Raw genomic sequence first — 12753 nt, 5'->3', positions numbered from 1 at the left:
CACGCTTCCGGTGTTTCCATGGAGATTAGCGGCGGCCGCCAACTGAGCTTCCGGCCCTGCGTAGAGTCGGACTCAGGTTCGCAGAGGCTCCGGCGGCTGCAGCGCGAGGACGCTCCCGGCCTGAAGTGACCCCGGCGGAGGGCGGGCTCGAGCCGTCCTTCAACGGGCCGCACGCCCGAGCGCGGGACACCGGGCGGAGGAGGATGGGTCGGCAGCTCGCGGCCGGGGCTCCCCGATCCCTGCCGGCTGGCTTCATCCCCGCTGCAACCTGGGGAGGCAGCCTTCCCCCCATAACGCAGGTGGGCGCACCAGGAGGACTGACCGCTGCCCGGCCGGGCGCAGCCCCGCCTGAGGCCCTTCAGCCGCCCCGCAGGACCACCGCCCGCGGGGGGAGGGGGACGGGAACGAGGGGACCCACCCTAGCCCTGGCTCCCACCCTCGGCCCCTGGGCCAGTGGAAGCAGCCTGACCCCCACTCTGCAGCCCGCTGGGCCCACCTGCCCCAGGAGAGGTGTCAACAGAGCAAGAGATGGCACCGACCCGCTCAACACCCCCAGGCCAACACTTAGAACAAAAGGGGGTGTCGAGGCCAGACACGTGGGAGAGCTGTCCCAGCAGACGGAACAACCTAGGTCCACAAGGGCCCTGAAGTGGGACTGCCTGTGAGCCCGGCCAGGGAGGTGGCGAGCCGGCCCTGTGGCCACTGTGTGAGGGCAGGCAGTGATGGGGCTGGAACAAGGGCTTAAGAGGACTGCACGCCTCTGCCCCGGGATCTCCTGGCCTGTGTTGCAGACGTGGGGTTTGAGAGGGGAGCACGGGTGCCAGGTGAGAAACTGAGGCAGCAGTGATGGCTCACGAACCCGGGTCCCTGCCACCCTCGTGGGGGAATTGGATTGTGCCTGGCTCATCCTCCCACCCCTGCCCTTTGCAGGAATTTGGAGAGTGAACCAGCAGATGTAAAATGTCTCTTTCTCTGTCTCTCTGCCTTTAAAATAAATGAAGCTAAATAAATTAAAATTAAAAAAAAAAAATCCAACTTTAGGAGCAGATGTCTGGCACAGTGGTTCACACATCATTCGGGAGACCTGCATCCCATGCTGGGGTGCCTGGGTCGTGTCCCAGCCCTACTCCCTGTTCCAGCTGCCTGCTCACGCATACACTTGGAGGCGACAGATGATGTGAGTGATCACCACCCACACAGGAAACCTGGACTGAATTCCCCACTCCCAGCCTCAGCCTGGCCCACCCCCAGCTGTTGTAGGCGTTTGGGAGGGAAACAGCAGATAGATCGATCTCTCTGCTTTTCACATAAATAGAAATAATTTTTTTACAATTTATTTGTTTATTCAAAAGGCAGAGTTACAGAGAGGCAAAGGCAGAGAGGTCTTCCTTCCACTGGTTCACTCCCCAAATAGCCGCAACAGCCAGAGCTGCACTGATCCAAAGCCAGGAGCCAGGAGCTTCCTCCAGGTCTCCCATGTGGGTGCAGGGGCCCAAGCGTCTGGGCTATCTTCTGTTGTCTTCCCAGGCAATAGCAGAGAGCTGGATCGCAAGTGGAGCAGCTGGGACTCAAACCATGGTCCATATAGGATGCTGGCTCTGTAGATGGCAGCTTTACCCGCTACGTCACGGCGCTGGCCCCTAGACATAAATATTTTTACAAGTTGGTGAGGCCAGTGTTGTGGTGTAGTGGGTTAAGCTGCTGCCTGCGGCAACAGCATCCTGCATGAGTGCTGATCCAAGTCCAGGCTGCTCCGTTTCCAATCCAGCTCCTGGCTAATGCTCCTGGGAAAGCAGCGGAGGATGGCCCGAGTCCTTGGGCCCCTGCACCCACATGGGAGACCTGGATGCCCCAGCTGTTGTTGCCATTTGGGGGAGTGAACCAGGGAATGAAGAATCTCTGTCTCTTCTCTCTATGTAACTTAACTTTCAAATAAATAAATCTGTCTTTTTAAAAAACTCTAGGGGCATGGTGGTAAGACACTTGTGTTCCATATTGGACTGAGGTCAGCGTTGCTCCAGCTCCTGAGAATGCAGGCCCTGGGAGGCAGTGGTGATGGCTCCAGTAACTGGGTGTCTGCCACCCTTGGGGAAGACCTGGGTTGAGTTCCTGGCCCGTGAGCTCAGCCCTGGTCAATAAGGGCATTGAGGGCATGACTCAGTAGATGGGGCAGTGTGCTGTCCCCTCTGCTTGTCTCTCTGCAAAAGGTGTGTGTGTGTAGGTGTGTGTTTTAAAACAAAAAACAAGGCTAATGTCGTGCTTCATTGTTTTTTAGACTCTGAGCCCCGTGCTCTGGCCCACTGGGTCTGCTTTCACCAACCCTGACAATCTCCTCTCTGTTCATTTCTTTCCAGCCTCGTGGGCCACTTGGTGTGCCTCCCTTGAGGTGGGCCCATGCAGTTTCCTTTGTGTAGTTCCTTGTTACACAGCTTAGATGCTGTCACCCTGGGACCTCAAGTGCCTTCCTCTGTCTTCTGACACCAGGTTTGTTAAAGGGGAGGGTTCTGTGTCCTTCATATTGGTACTTTCTGTGCAACACAGACAGGAATAGCGATTTCACTCTACCTTGGGCCACAACTGAACTTGGCCCAGGAGAGCTCTGGAACACTGCAAGTCAGTTTGATAGGGGGAGGCAGTTTTTTTGTTTGTTTGTTTTGTTATTTAAGATTTATTTTATCTATTTGAGAGGGAGAGAGAGAGAGAGGTCTTCCATCCCATCTACTGGTTCACTCCCCAAATGACCACAGTGGCCAGAGCTGAGCCAATCCGAAGCCAGGAGACCACAGTTTCTTCCAGGTCTCCCATGTGGGTGCAGGGGCCCAGGCACTTGGGCCATCTTCCACTGCTCTCAGGCCATCATGGGAGCTGGATCAGAAGTGGAGCAGCTGGGACTCAAACCAGCACCCATATGGGATGCCAGTGCTGCAGGAGGAGGCCTAACCTATGCCACAGTGCCAGCCCGAGGGAGGCAGAATTTTAAAAACTTTCCCACTCCAAGATTATATGCCAAGACCTCTAGAAGGTATAAATATAATGAATTGTGAGTAGTTACACTTCATGGTCAAAGGGGCTTTTTTTTTTTTTTTTTTTTTTTTTTTTTAAGATTTTATTTATTTGAAAGAGTTACAGAGAGAGGTAGAGACAGAGAGAGAGGTCCTCCAACCAATGGTTCACTTCCCAAATGGCTGCAACGGCCAGAGCCGAGCCGATCTGAAGCCAGGAGCCAGGAGCTTCTTCTGGGTCTCCCACGTGGTGCAGGGGCCCAAGGACTTGGGCCATCTTCTACTGCTTTCCCAGGCCATAGCAGAGAGCTGGATTGGAAGTAGGGCAGCCGGGACTTGAACTGGTGCCCACATGCGATGCTGGCACTTCAAGCTGGGGCTTTAACCTGCTGTGCCACAATGCTGGCCCCTCAAAGGGGCTTTTACAGACAAATGTGATTAAGGTTATGTCACGAATGCCACTTGTCACATAGCTTGACAAGGCTAATGCAGCGTGTCAGAGCATGGGGAAGAATCACACAGAATTGTGATAGTCTTTTTAATATAATTTATTTAATAATATCTATCTCTTTGTGTGTATATATATATATATATATTCAAGGCACACACCTAAAGGTCAATATCACTCAATATGTCATTAGTCCACAGGTCATAACACACATCTAGGAGTTAGGAAACTTCCAGAAATATCAAGCAATAGTATAACACATAGAAAGCATAAAAGTATAACCAATCTAAACACTCATGGCTTAGGATGTAATATGAATGCTGCGTTCTCAAGGTTCCTATCACAGTCACGAAAGGTCAAAGTCTGAAGTCCAGAGTTCAAAGTCTCTGTTACCACTCAGAGAGACGGATTTCAGAACAGTACTTACAGGCAGGAGTCGTGGGATGACTGGCATGTTGGGCAGTAGGCTCGAAGTTCCAAGGCGGACGGCAAGGTGAAGGGTTGGAGAGCTCACCTGAAGAGCGGTCCGGTCGGGTCCAACATCAGGTCTGGCAGCTGGGACATCCAGGCGAGGTGGCTCCAGCAGGGTGGCAGGCAGAGCTCAGGCAGTGGAGATGCGGGCAGAGTTTCACTTGCACTGAGCCGTGGTCCCCTAGGGGATGCAGAGCTGTTGTGAGGTTTGCCTTTTCATCCCCACTCTGGGTTAGGTGGGCGGTGAAGGTGTCCTGGGTGTCACCAACCACAAGCTCATCTTTTGGGGTGTCACCAACCAGATGTGGGTGTCTGGATGTGACCAGTGGTGTTTTGGGGGTCTTCTGGGTGTGGCCAGTCATGGTGCATAGTGTGGGTGAAGTAGTGCAGTGGCCAGCTGGTTGGCTTCTTCTAATGTAATGTCCCCCAGTCCTTATCAGGCCTCACCACCAGTCTGTTCTGACAGATGGTCTAGGCAGTTCCTGGTGCTCAGTGGCCTTAGCTTAAGTATCTCCATTTTGGTTTTGCTTTTTCTCTTTCTTTTTGGGTTAGTGGTGCTCTGTAACTCTTTTGGGACTCCTGTGGGATTCTCCACAGTTTATTAATCAGCTGATCTTAGGCCGGCGCCGCGGCTCACTAGGCTAATCCTCTGCCTAGCGGCGCCAGCACACCGGGTTCTAGTCCCGGTTGGGGTGCCGGATTCTGTCCCGGTTGCCCCTCTTCCAGGCCAGCTCTCTGCTGTGGCCAGGGAGTGCAGTGGAGGATGGCCCAGGTGCTTGGGCCCTGCACCCCATGGGAGACCAGGAAAAGCACCTGGCTCCTGGCTCCTGCCATCGGATCAGTGCGGTGCGCCGGCCGCAGCGCGCCGGCCGCGGCGGCCATTGGAGGGTGAACCAACGGCAAAAGGAAGACCTTTCTCTCTGTCTCACTCTCTCACTGTCCACTCTGCCTGTCAAAAAAAAAAATAATAAATAAAATAAATAAAAAAAATAATCAGCTGATCTTAAAAAGTGATGATCCTGGATTATTTGGGTAGGCCCAAAGTAATCCAAAAGGTTCCTTAAAGGTAGAAGAAGGCAGAAAGACTGGAATTGGAATGTAGAGTCTAGAGCCTTTGAAGATGGAGGCCACATAATGGAATTCAGTGGACAGAGGGTAAAGGGTGTCAAGTAAGAGGGGCTGGTATTGTGGCACAGTGTGTCAAGCCACCACTTGTGATGCCAGTTCAATTCTCTGCTGCTCTGGGTCTTTTTTTTTTTTTTTTTTTTTTTTTTTTTTTTTTTTTTTGACAGGCAGAGTGGACAGTGAGAGAGAGAGAGAGAAAGGTCTTCCTTGGCCGTTGGTTCACCCTCCAATGGCCGCCGCGGCCGGCGCACCGCGCTGATCCGATGGCAGGAGCCAGGTACTTATCCTGGTCTCCCATGGGGTGCAGGGCCCAAGGACTTGGGCCATCCTCCACTGCACTCCCGGGCCACAGCAGAGAGCTGGCCTGGAAGAGGGGCGACCGGGACAGAATCCGGCACCCCGACCGGGACTAGAACCTGGTGTGCCGGTGCCGCAAGGCGGAGGATTAGCCTAGTGAGCCGCGGCGCCGGCCTGCTGCTCTGGTTCTAATCCAGCTTCCTGCTAATGCACCTGGGAGAGCCGCAAACGATGGGCCAAGTGCTTGGGCCCCTGCTACCAACATGACACTAAGCATACCAAACTCTGCCCAGATAGTTCCAGGCTCCTGGTTTTAGCCTAACCCAGCCCTGGCCATTGCAGTTCTTTGGGTTATTAACCAGCAGAGGAAGCTCTCTCTCCATCTCTCCCTTTCTCTGTAATTCAGCCTTTCAAATAAATAAATATTTGAAAGGGTAATTGGGAAGACAGTGGACCTGTTGGGGTAGCAAATGCAGGAGGCTCAGGTGGTCACAGTGGCTGCTTTGATCTTGGCAAAAAAATGGCAGGAGATGGATTTAGGGTCGGAAGGAGAGAGCATAGGTAGCTTCAGAAGTCTCAGCCCCGAGGGAAGAGGCCTGGAAGATGCAGTAAAGATGGTAGTGGAGGACCTGACCCAGTGGCGTTCTGGGACAAAACCCTTTTATGACATTTGAATACGCCGGTAAATGTGTGAAGCTAGTTGGGGCATTGCATGAAAGATTCAGGATGTGAAAAGTAAACAAATGAAATCTAACATCTTTCCTACACTGTTCAATGTGGAACCATTCATGTGCCTGAACTTAACCTACAACATGAAATCACTCAGCTCCACAGCAATGATGAGCTGAAAGCTAAGTACAACTCCCCACTGCTTGAGTTCTTTTTCAAAAAAAAAATTATTGCCGGCGCCGCGGCTCACTAGGCTAATCCTCCGCCTAGCGGCGCCGGCACACCAGGTTCTAGTCCCGGTCGGGGCGCCGGATTCTGTCCCGGTTGCCCCTCTTCCAGGCCAGCCCTCTGCTATGGCCAGGGAGTGCAGTGGAGGATGGCCCAGGTGCTTGGGCCCTGCACCCCATGGGAGACCAGGAGAAGCACCTGGCTCCTGGCTCCTGCCATCGGATCAGCGCGGTGCGCCGGCCGCAGCGCGCCGGCCGCGGCGGCCATTGGAGGGTGAACCAACGGCAAAAGGAAGACCTTTCTCTCTGTCTCTCTCTCTCACTGTCCACTCTGCCTGTCAAAAAATAAAAAATAAATAAATAAATAAATAAAATAAAAAAAATTATTTATTTGAAAGTCAGAGTTACACAGAGAGAGAGAGAGAGAGAGAGAGAGAGCTTCCATCTGCTGGTTCGCCCCTCAGTTTGGCCGCAACGGCCAGAGCTGTGCCCATCGGAAGCCAGGAGCCAGGAGCTTCCTTTGGGTCTCCCACGTGGGTGTGCAGGAGGAGCCAGGAGCTTCCGTTGGGTCTCCCACGTGGGTGTGCAGGAGGAGCCAGGAGCTTCCGTTGGGTCTCCCACGTGGGTGTGCAGGAGGAGCCAGGAGCTTCCGTTGGGTCTCCCACGTGGGTGTGCAGGAGGAGCCAGGAGCTTCGTTGGGTCTCCCACCTGCAGGAGGAGCATTTCTTTTAAAGGCTGCCTCACAAGTGTCAGCTGAGCGCCAAGCAATTGCCTAGTAGCAATATCATCAATACCAGCTAACATCCCATGCCTCACCAAAGAAACGCATTACCAGCCATCACATTAAGGGTGAGTTAATGAAATGTTTGACCAAATGTAGCAAGCTAATTATTTTTAAGTTGGTAATTTTGTATGGCCCTCCCCATCCCTGCTCTTGGGGTAAAGACTAGTATTCAGGTGCCCATGTCATGTGGGATACAAGCACACAGCTTAGCCTACCAGGATCTTCCATTCAGCCCAGAGAGCAGGCACTGAGCATAACCCTCAGAAATATTGCCCAGCGGATAGGGGTGGCAAGGCAGATAACAGCTGTTGGGGCTGAGCTTTCCTGTCTGAAAAGAGGAAAGGAGCCACAGGAAGTGGGGAGAGGGCAGTGGCAGGACCTGTCTACACTGCAGAAAGACCTTGGAGGCTTTAGTTTAGGGAGAAGTCTAGAGGGAAGACCAAGAACCCAAGTCCTGGAGAGGCAATGGGTGGGTCTAGGCAAAGTGCCTTCAAGAATTAAACAAAAAAGTAACAATGAAACAGATTAAGGGCCCTCAACCAAAGGGGGTGGAATGGGGATGTTTGCAAAAGAAAGATTTAATGACCTGTAACAAGTAAAGGACACCCTTCTACTGTTGTAGACAGCTTGGGAAGGGCCTTTCTTAGTTCCCTCCCAGTGCATCCACTGCCCCCCTGGGAACTGCTGCCACCCAAAGTAGCTGTGAGCCCAAGTTGCAGCCTTCATCGCCTCCAGACACCAACTTTCTCTTACAGGTTCCCCATTTCACATGCATAATTCAATAATTTACAGTAAATTAACTTAAAAAGGATTTAGGGGCTGGCGCTGTGGCATAGCTGCTATAGCAGGTTAAGGCACCACCTGCAGTGCAGGTGTCCTGTATGGGCGCCCACTCCCTACAGATCCAGCTTCCTGCTGATGAGTCTGGGAAAGCAGCGGAGGATGGCTCGAGTACTTGGGCTCCTGCACCCATGTGGGAGACCTGGAAGAAGCTCTTGGCTCCCGGCTGTGGTGTGGCCCAGCTTTGGCCATTGCAACCATTTGGAGAATGAATCAGCAGAAGGAAGATCTCTCTATGTCTCTCCCTTTCTCTCTGTAACTCTGCCTTTCAAATAAAATAAATAAATCTTTCAGAAAGTTTATTTATTGGAAGGCAGAGGGAAAGAGATAAAGATATATCATGGGGCCTGCTCTGTGGCACAGCAGGTTAAAGCCCCAGCCTGCGGCATTGGCATCCCATATGGGCATAGGTTTGAGTCCTGGCTGTCCACTTCCAATCCAGCTCTCTGCTATGGCCTGGGAAAGCAGTAGAAGATGGCCCAGGTCCTTGGGCCCCTGCACCACGTGGGAGACCCGGAAGAAGCTCCTGGCTTCAGCTTAGCTCAGCTCAGCCATCGTGGCCATTTGGGGAGTGAACCAGTGGATGCCGTGGATGAAAGATCTCTCTCTCTCTGCCTCTACCTCTCTCTGTAACTGACTTTCAAATCAATAAAATAAATCTAAAAAAAATCTCACATCCACTGATTCACTTCCCAAATAGCCAAAGCAGCCAGGACTTGGACCAGGCCCAAGCCAGGAGCCAGGAATTCCATATGGGTCTAGTATCCCATGTGGGTGGCAAGGGCCCAACTACTTGGACTGTATTGTGTTACCTTCCCAAGTGCATTAGCGTGGAGCTGGATCCTGGATCAAAAGTGCAGCTAGGACTTGAACCCACGCTCTGACATGGAAACCAGCATCACAAACCATGGCTTGACTAGCTGCACCACAGCATCGGCCTCATCAGTTTATCTTGTGTCATCCTCATCACTCGCCTGTTTCAGAACACTTCGTCCTCCCCAGTGAGGTCCCTCAGCCTGTTCACTGAGAATCTCTTTCCCCAGTCTAATGTCAGTATTGGTTTTTTTTGGTCTGAAATTGTTTTTTAGATTTACTTATTTGAGAGACAGAGATCTTTCATCTGCTGGTTCACTCCCCAAATGGCCACAACAGCATGGGCTGAGTCAGGCTGAACCAGGAACTCTGTCCAGGTACCCATGCAGGGGGCAGGGGCCTATGTGCTTAGACACCCCCCCCCCCCCACTGCTTTCCCAGGTGTATTGATCAGAAGTGGAACCAGGATCTGAACTGGTGCTCATATGAGAGGCTGGCATTGCAGGCAGTGGCTTAATCTGCTGACCAAAACACATCCCTTGTTCTGAACATTTTATATCAGTTAACCAAGCAGTGTGAGCTCTTGGTCCCTGCCCTCTGGCCCTGTTACTTAATTCAGGATCCTTACCCAAACCTTGTTTTATCTGGTCGGATTGAACAGTGTTTTCTATTCTGGAGTATCTGGTCTGAGAAGTGCTTCCTTCCAAGGTAAGCACTGAGGCAAAACAGCCGCTGAGCTCTGCTTCCTGGTCCTCTTCCTGTGGGCCCCTTGGAGTGGAGACTGCAGTCCAGGAGGAGTCCGCCTAGACTTGCCGTACCTCACTCATCCCCATTCTCTGGACAAGGCTCGTGCCCCGGCTTGTTTGTGTTTAACACTGATGAACTCTCCCCCCCACCTTCCTTTGCTTCCTTCTTCCCTCCCCCCCATTCCTTTCTTTCTCTGTTTCCTTTCTTTTCTTCCTCCTCTCATTCTTTCCTCACTCCCCATTTCTTCCTTCCTCCATTCTCTCTTCCTCCCTCCCTTTCTCTTTTCTTCTCCTTTCCTCCTCTCCTCCTCCTCTCCCTCCATTTCTTTCACTTCTCTTTGTTCCTTCGTTCCTCTCTCCCTCCATTCTGCCTCTCTCCCTCTCTGTCTCCCCTTCCTTCCTTCCTTCCTTCACTCCCCAACTGCATGCAACAACCAGGGCTGGGCAAGGCTGAACCCAGGGGGCAGCAGCTCAATCCAGATCTTCCATGGGGGTGGCAGGGACCCAAGTACCCAAGTACTTGAGCCATCACCTGCTGCCTCCCTGAACATAGCAGGAAGCTAAAATCAGAAGCAGAACTGGCACTGAAACCCAGATTCTCCAGTATGGGATCTGGGCATTCCAAGCAGCAATTTTTTTTTTTTTTGACAGGCAGAGTTAGACAGTGAGAGAGATAGAGACAGAGAGAAAGGACTTCCTTCCATTGGTTCACCCCCCAAATGGCTGCTACGGCCGGCGCTGCGCCGATCCGAAGCCAGGAGCCAGGTGCTTCCTTCTGGTCTCCCATGCGGGTGCAGGGCCCAAGCACCTGGGCCATCCTCCACTGCACTCCCGGGCCACAGCAGAGAGCTGTACAGGAAGAGGAGCAACCAGGACAGAATCTGGCACCCCAACCGAGACTAAAACCCGGTGTGCCGGCGCCGCAGGTAGAGGATTAGCCTAGTGAGCCGCGGCGCCGGCCCTCCAAGCAGCATTTTAACCATTGTGCCAAACATCCACCTCAACTCTTTTTTTTTTTTTTTTAAGATTTATTTATATATTTGAAAGTCAGAGTTACACAGAGAGGAGAGACAGAGAGGTCTTCCATCGATGTTTCACTCTCCAAATGGCTGTAATGGCCAGAGCTGCGCCGATCCGAAGCCAGGTGCCCGGAGCTTCTTCCACATCTCCCACGTGGGTGCAGGGTTCCAAGGACTTGGGCCATCTTCTACTGTTTTCCTAGGCTATAGCAGAGAGCTGGATAGGAAGTGGAGCAGCTGGGACTTGAACCCACGCCCAGTATGGATGCCAGCGCTTCAGGTTAGTGCGTTAACCCGCTGTGCCACAGGGCCAGCCCCGACCTCAACTATTTTTTAACTTCAGGAAGTATATTTTAAAACTAAGGATAATGGGGCCTGAGCTTTGGTGAAGCAGGTAAAGCCACTGGCTGCAGTGCAGGCATCCTATATGGGCACCAGTTGAAGTCCTGGCTGCTCTACTTCTGATCCAGCTCTCTGCTATGGCCTGGGAAAGCAGTAGAAGATGGCCCAAGTCCTTTGGCCACTGCTCCTGTCTTGGGGACCGGGAGAAGGCTCCTGGCTTCAGATTGACCCAGCTCTGGTCATTGTGGCCATTTAGGCAGTGAACCAGTGGATGAAGACCACTCTCTCTTTCTCTGCCTCTGCCTCTGTAAGTCTGCCTTTCAAATAAAATAAATCTTTTTTTTTTCTTTTTCTCTCTCTCTCTTTTTTTTTTTTTTTTTTGACAGGCAGAGTAGACAGTGAGAGAGAGAGAGAGAAAGCTCTTCCTTCCGTTGGTTCACCCCCCAATGGCCGCTGCGGCCGGCGCACCGCGCTGATCCGAAGACAGGAGCCAGGTACTTATGCTGGTCTCCCATGCAGGTGCAGGGCCCAATCACTTACTTGGGCCATCCTCCACTGTACTCCCTGGCCACAGCAGAGAGCTGGCCTGGAAGAGGGGCAACCAGGACAGAATCTGGCGCCCCAACCGGGATTAGAACCCAGGGTGCCAACGCCGCAGGCAGAGGTTTAGCCTATTGAGCCGTGGCACTGGCCAATAAATCTTAAATAAATAAATAAAAACAAGGATAAGGGCCAGTGTTGTGGCATAGTAGGTTAAACATCAACTTATTTTAATATATTTTTATTTATTTGTTTGACAGAGTTACAGACAGTGAGAGAGAGACAGAGAGAAAGGTCTTCCTTCCGTTGGTTCACTCTCCAAATGGCTGCCACAGTCAGCACTGCGCCGATCTGAAGCCGGGAGCCAGGTGCTTCCTCCTGGTCTCCCATGCAGGTGCAGGGCCAAGGCACTTGGGCCATCCTCTACTTCCCTCCCAGGCCACAGCAGAGAGCTGGACTGGAAGAGGAGCAACCAGGACTAGAGCCCAGCACCCATATGGGATGCCGGTGCTGCAGGCGGATGATTAACTAAGTAAGCCATGGCATCGGCCCCAAATCTCCACTTACAATGCCAGCATGATATATCAGAATGCCTGTTTGAGTCCTGACTGTTCTTTTGATCTAGCCACCTGCAATGGGAAAGTACTTGGGCCCTCCCACCCATGAGGGAAACCAGCATGGAGATGCATGGCTCATGGTTTCAGCCTGGCCCAGACCTGGCTGTTGCAGCCATTTGGGGAACCAACAGTAGATGGAAGATTGCTCTCTTTGTCTCTCAATTTCTTTCTGCTGCTCTGCCCTTTAAATAAGTAAATAAATCTTAAAAATAAAACAAGGATGAGTTTCCTTGTAGCCTTTCTTCAGAAGATTCCTCAATGAGGCAGATATTGATTTTTTAAGATTTATTTTATTTATTTGAAGGGCAGAGTTCCAGGGAAAGAGGGAGAGACAGAGAGATCTATCTGCTGGTTTACTTCCCAAGTGGCTGCAACAGTCAGGGTTAGGTCAGGTTGAAGCCAGGAACTGGGAGCTTCCTCTGGGTCTCCCAATGGGTAGAGGGGCCCAAGCATTTGGGCCATCTTCTGATGCTTTCCCAGGCACATTAGCAAGGAGCTGGATCCGAAGTGGAGCAGGGCCGGCACTGTGGTGCAGTGGTTCAGTCCTGGCTGCTCCACTTCCAATCTAGCCATGCTAAAGCCAGGAGCCTGGAACTCAATCAATATTCATCCGTGTGCAGCCATTACTACAATCCAGTTTTTTTTTTTTTAAAGATTTATTTATTTACTTGAAAGAGTTACATAGAAAGGGAAAGAGAGGCAGAGAGAGAGAGAGGTCTTCCATCAGCTGGTTCACTCCCCAGATGGCTGCAACAGCTGGAGCTGCGCCGATCTGAAGCCAGGAGCCAGGAGTTTTTTCTGTGTCTCCCACAT

The 12753-nt window shown here is 52.1% G+C and overlaps 1 long non-coding RNA gene across 1 annotated transcript; it reads left to right on the top strand.

Annotated features, from left to right (window-relative positions):
- Window positions 1-30: 30 nt before the first annotated feature.
- Window positions 31-11907, top strand: LOC127488014 (uncharacterized). Its single transcript, XR_011384287.1, has 3 exons — window positions 31-299; window positions 2355-2484; window positions 8306-11907. It is a non-coding gene; the product is annotated as an uncharacterized lncRNA (long non-coding RNA).
- The last annotated feature ends 846 nt before the right edge of the window (window positions 11908-12753 follow it).

The sequence above is a fragment of the Oryctolagus cuniculus genome, chromosome 18 (assembly GCF_964237555.1).
Source record: "Oryctolagus cuniculus chromosome 18, mOryCun1.1, whole genome shotgun sequence".
NCBI classification, from domain to species: Eukaryota; Metazoa; Chordata; class Mammalia; order Lagomorpha; family Leporidae; genus Oryctolagus; species Oryctolagus cuniculus.
Note: the sequence above shows the minus strand (reverse complement) of the source record. Positions and strands in the feature narration are given on the sequence as shown.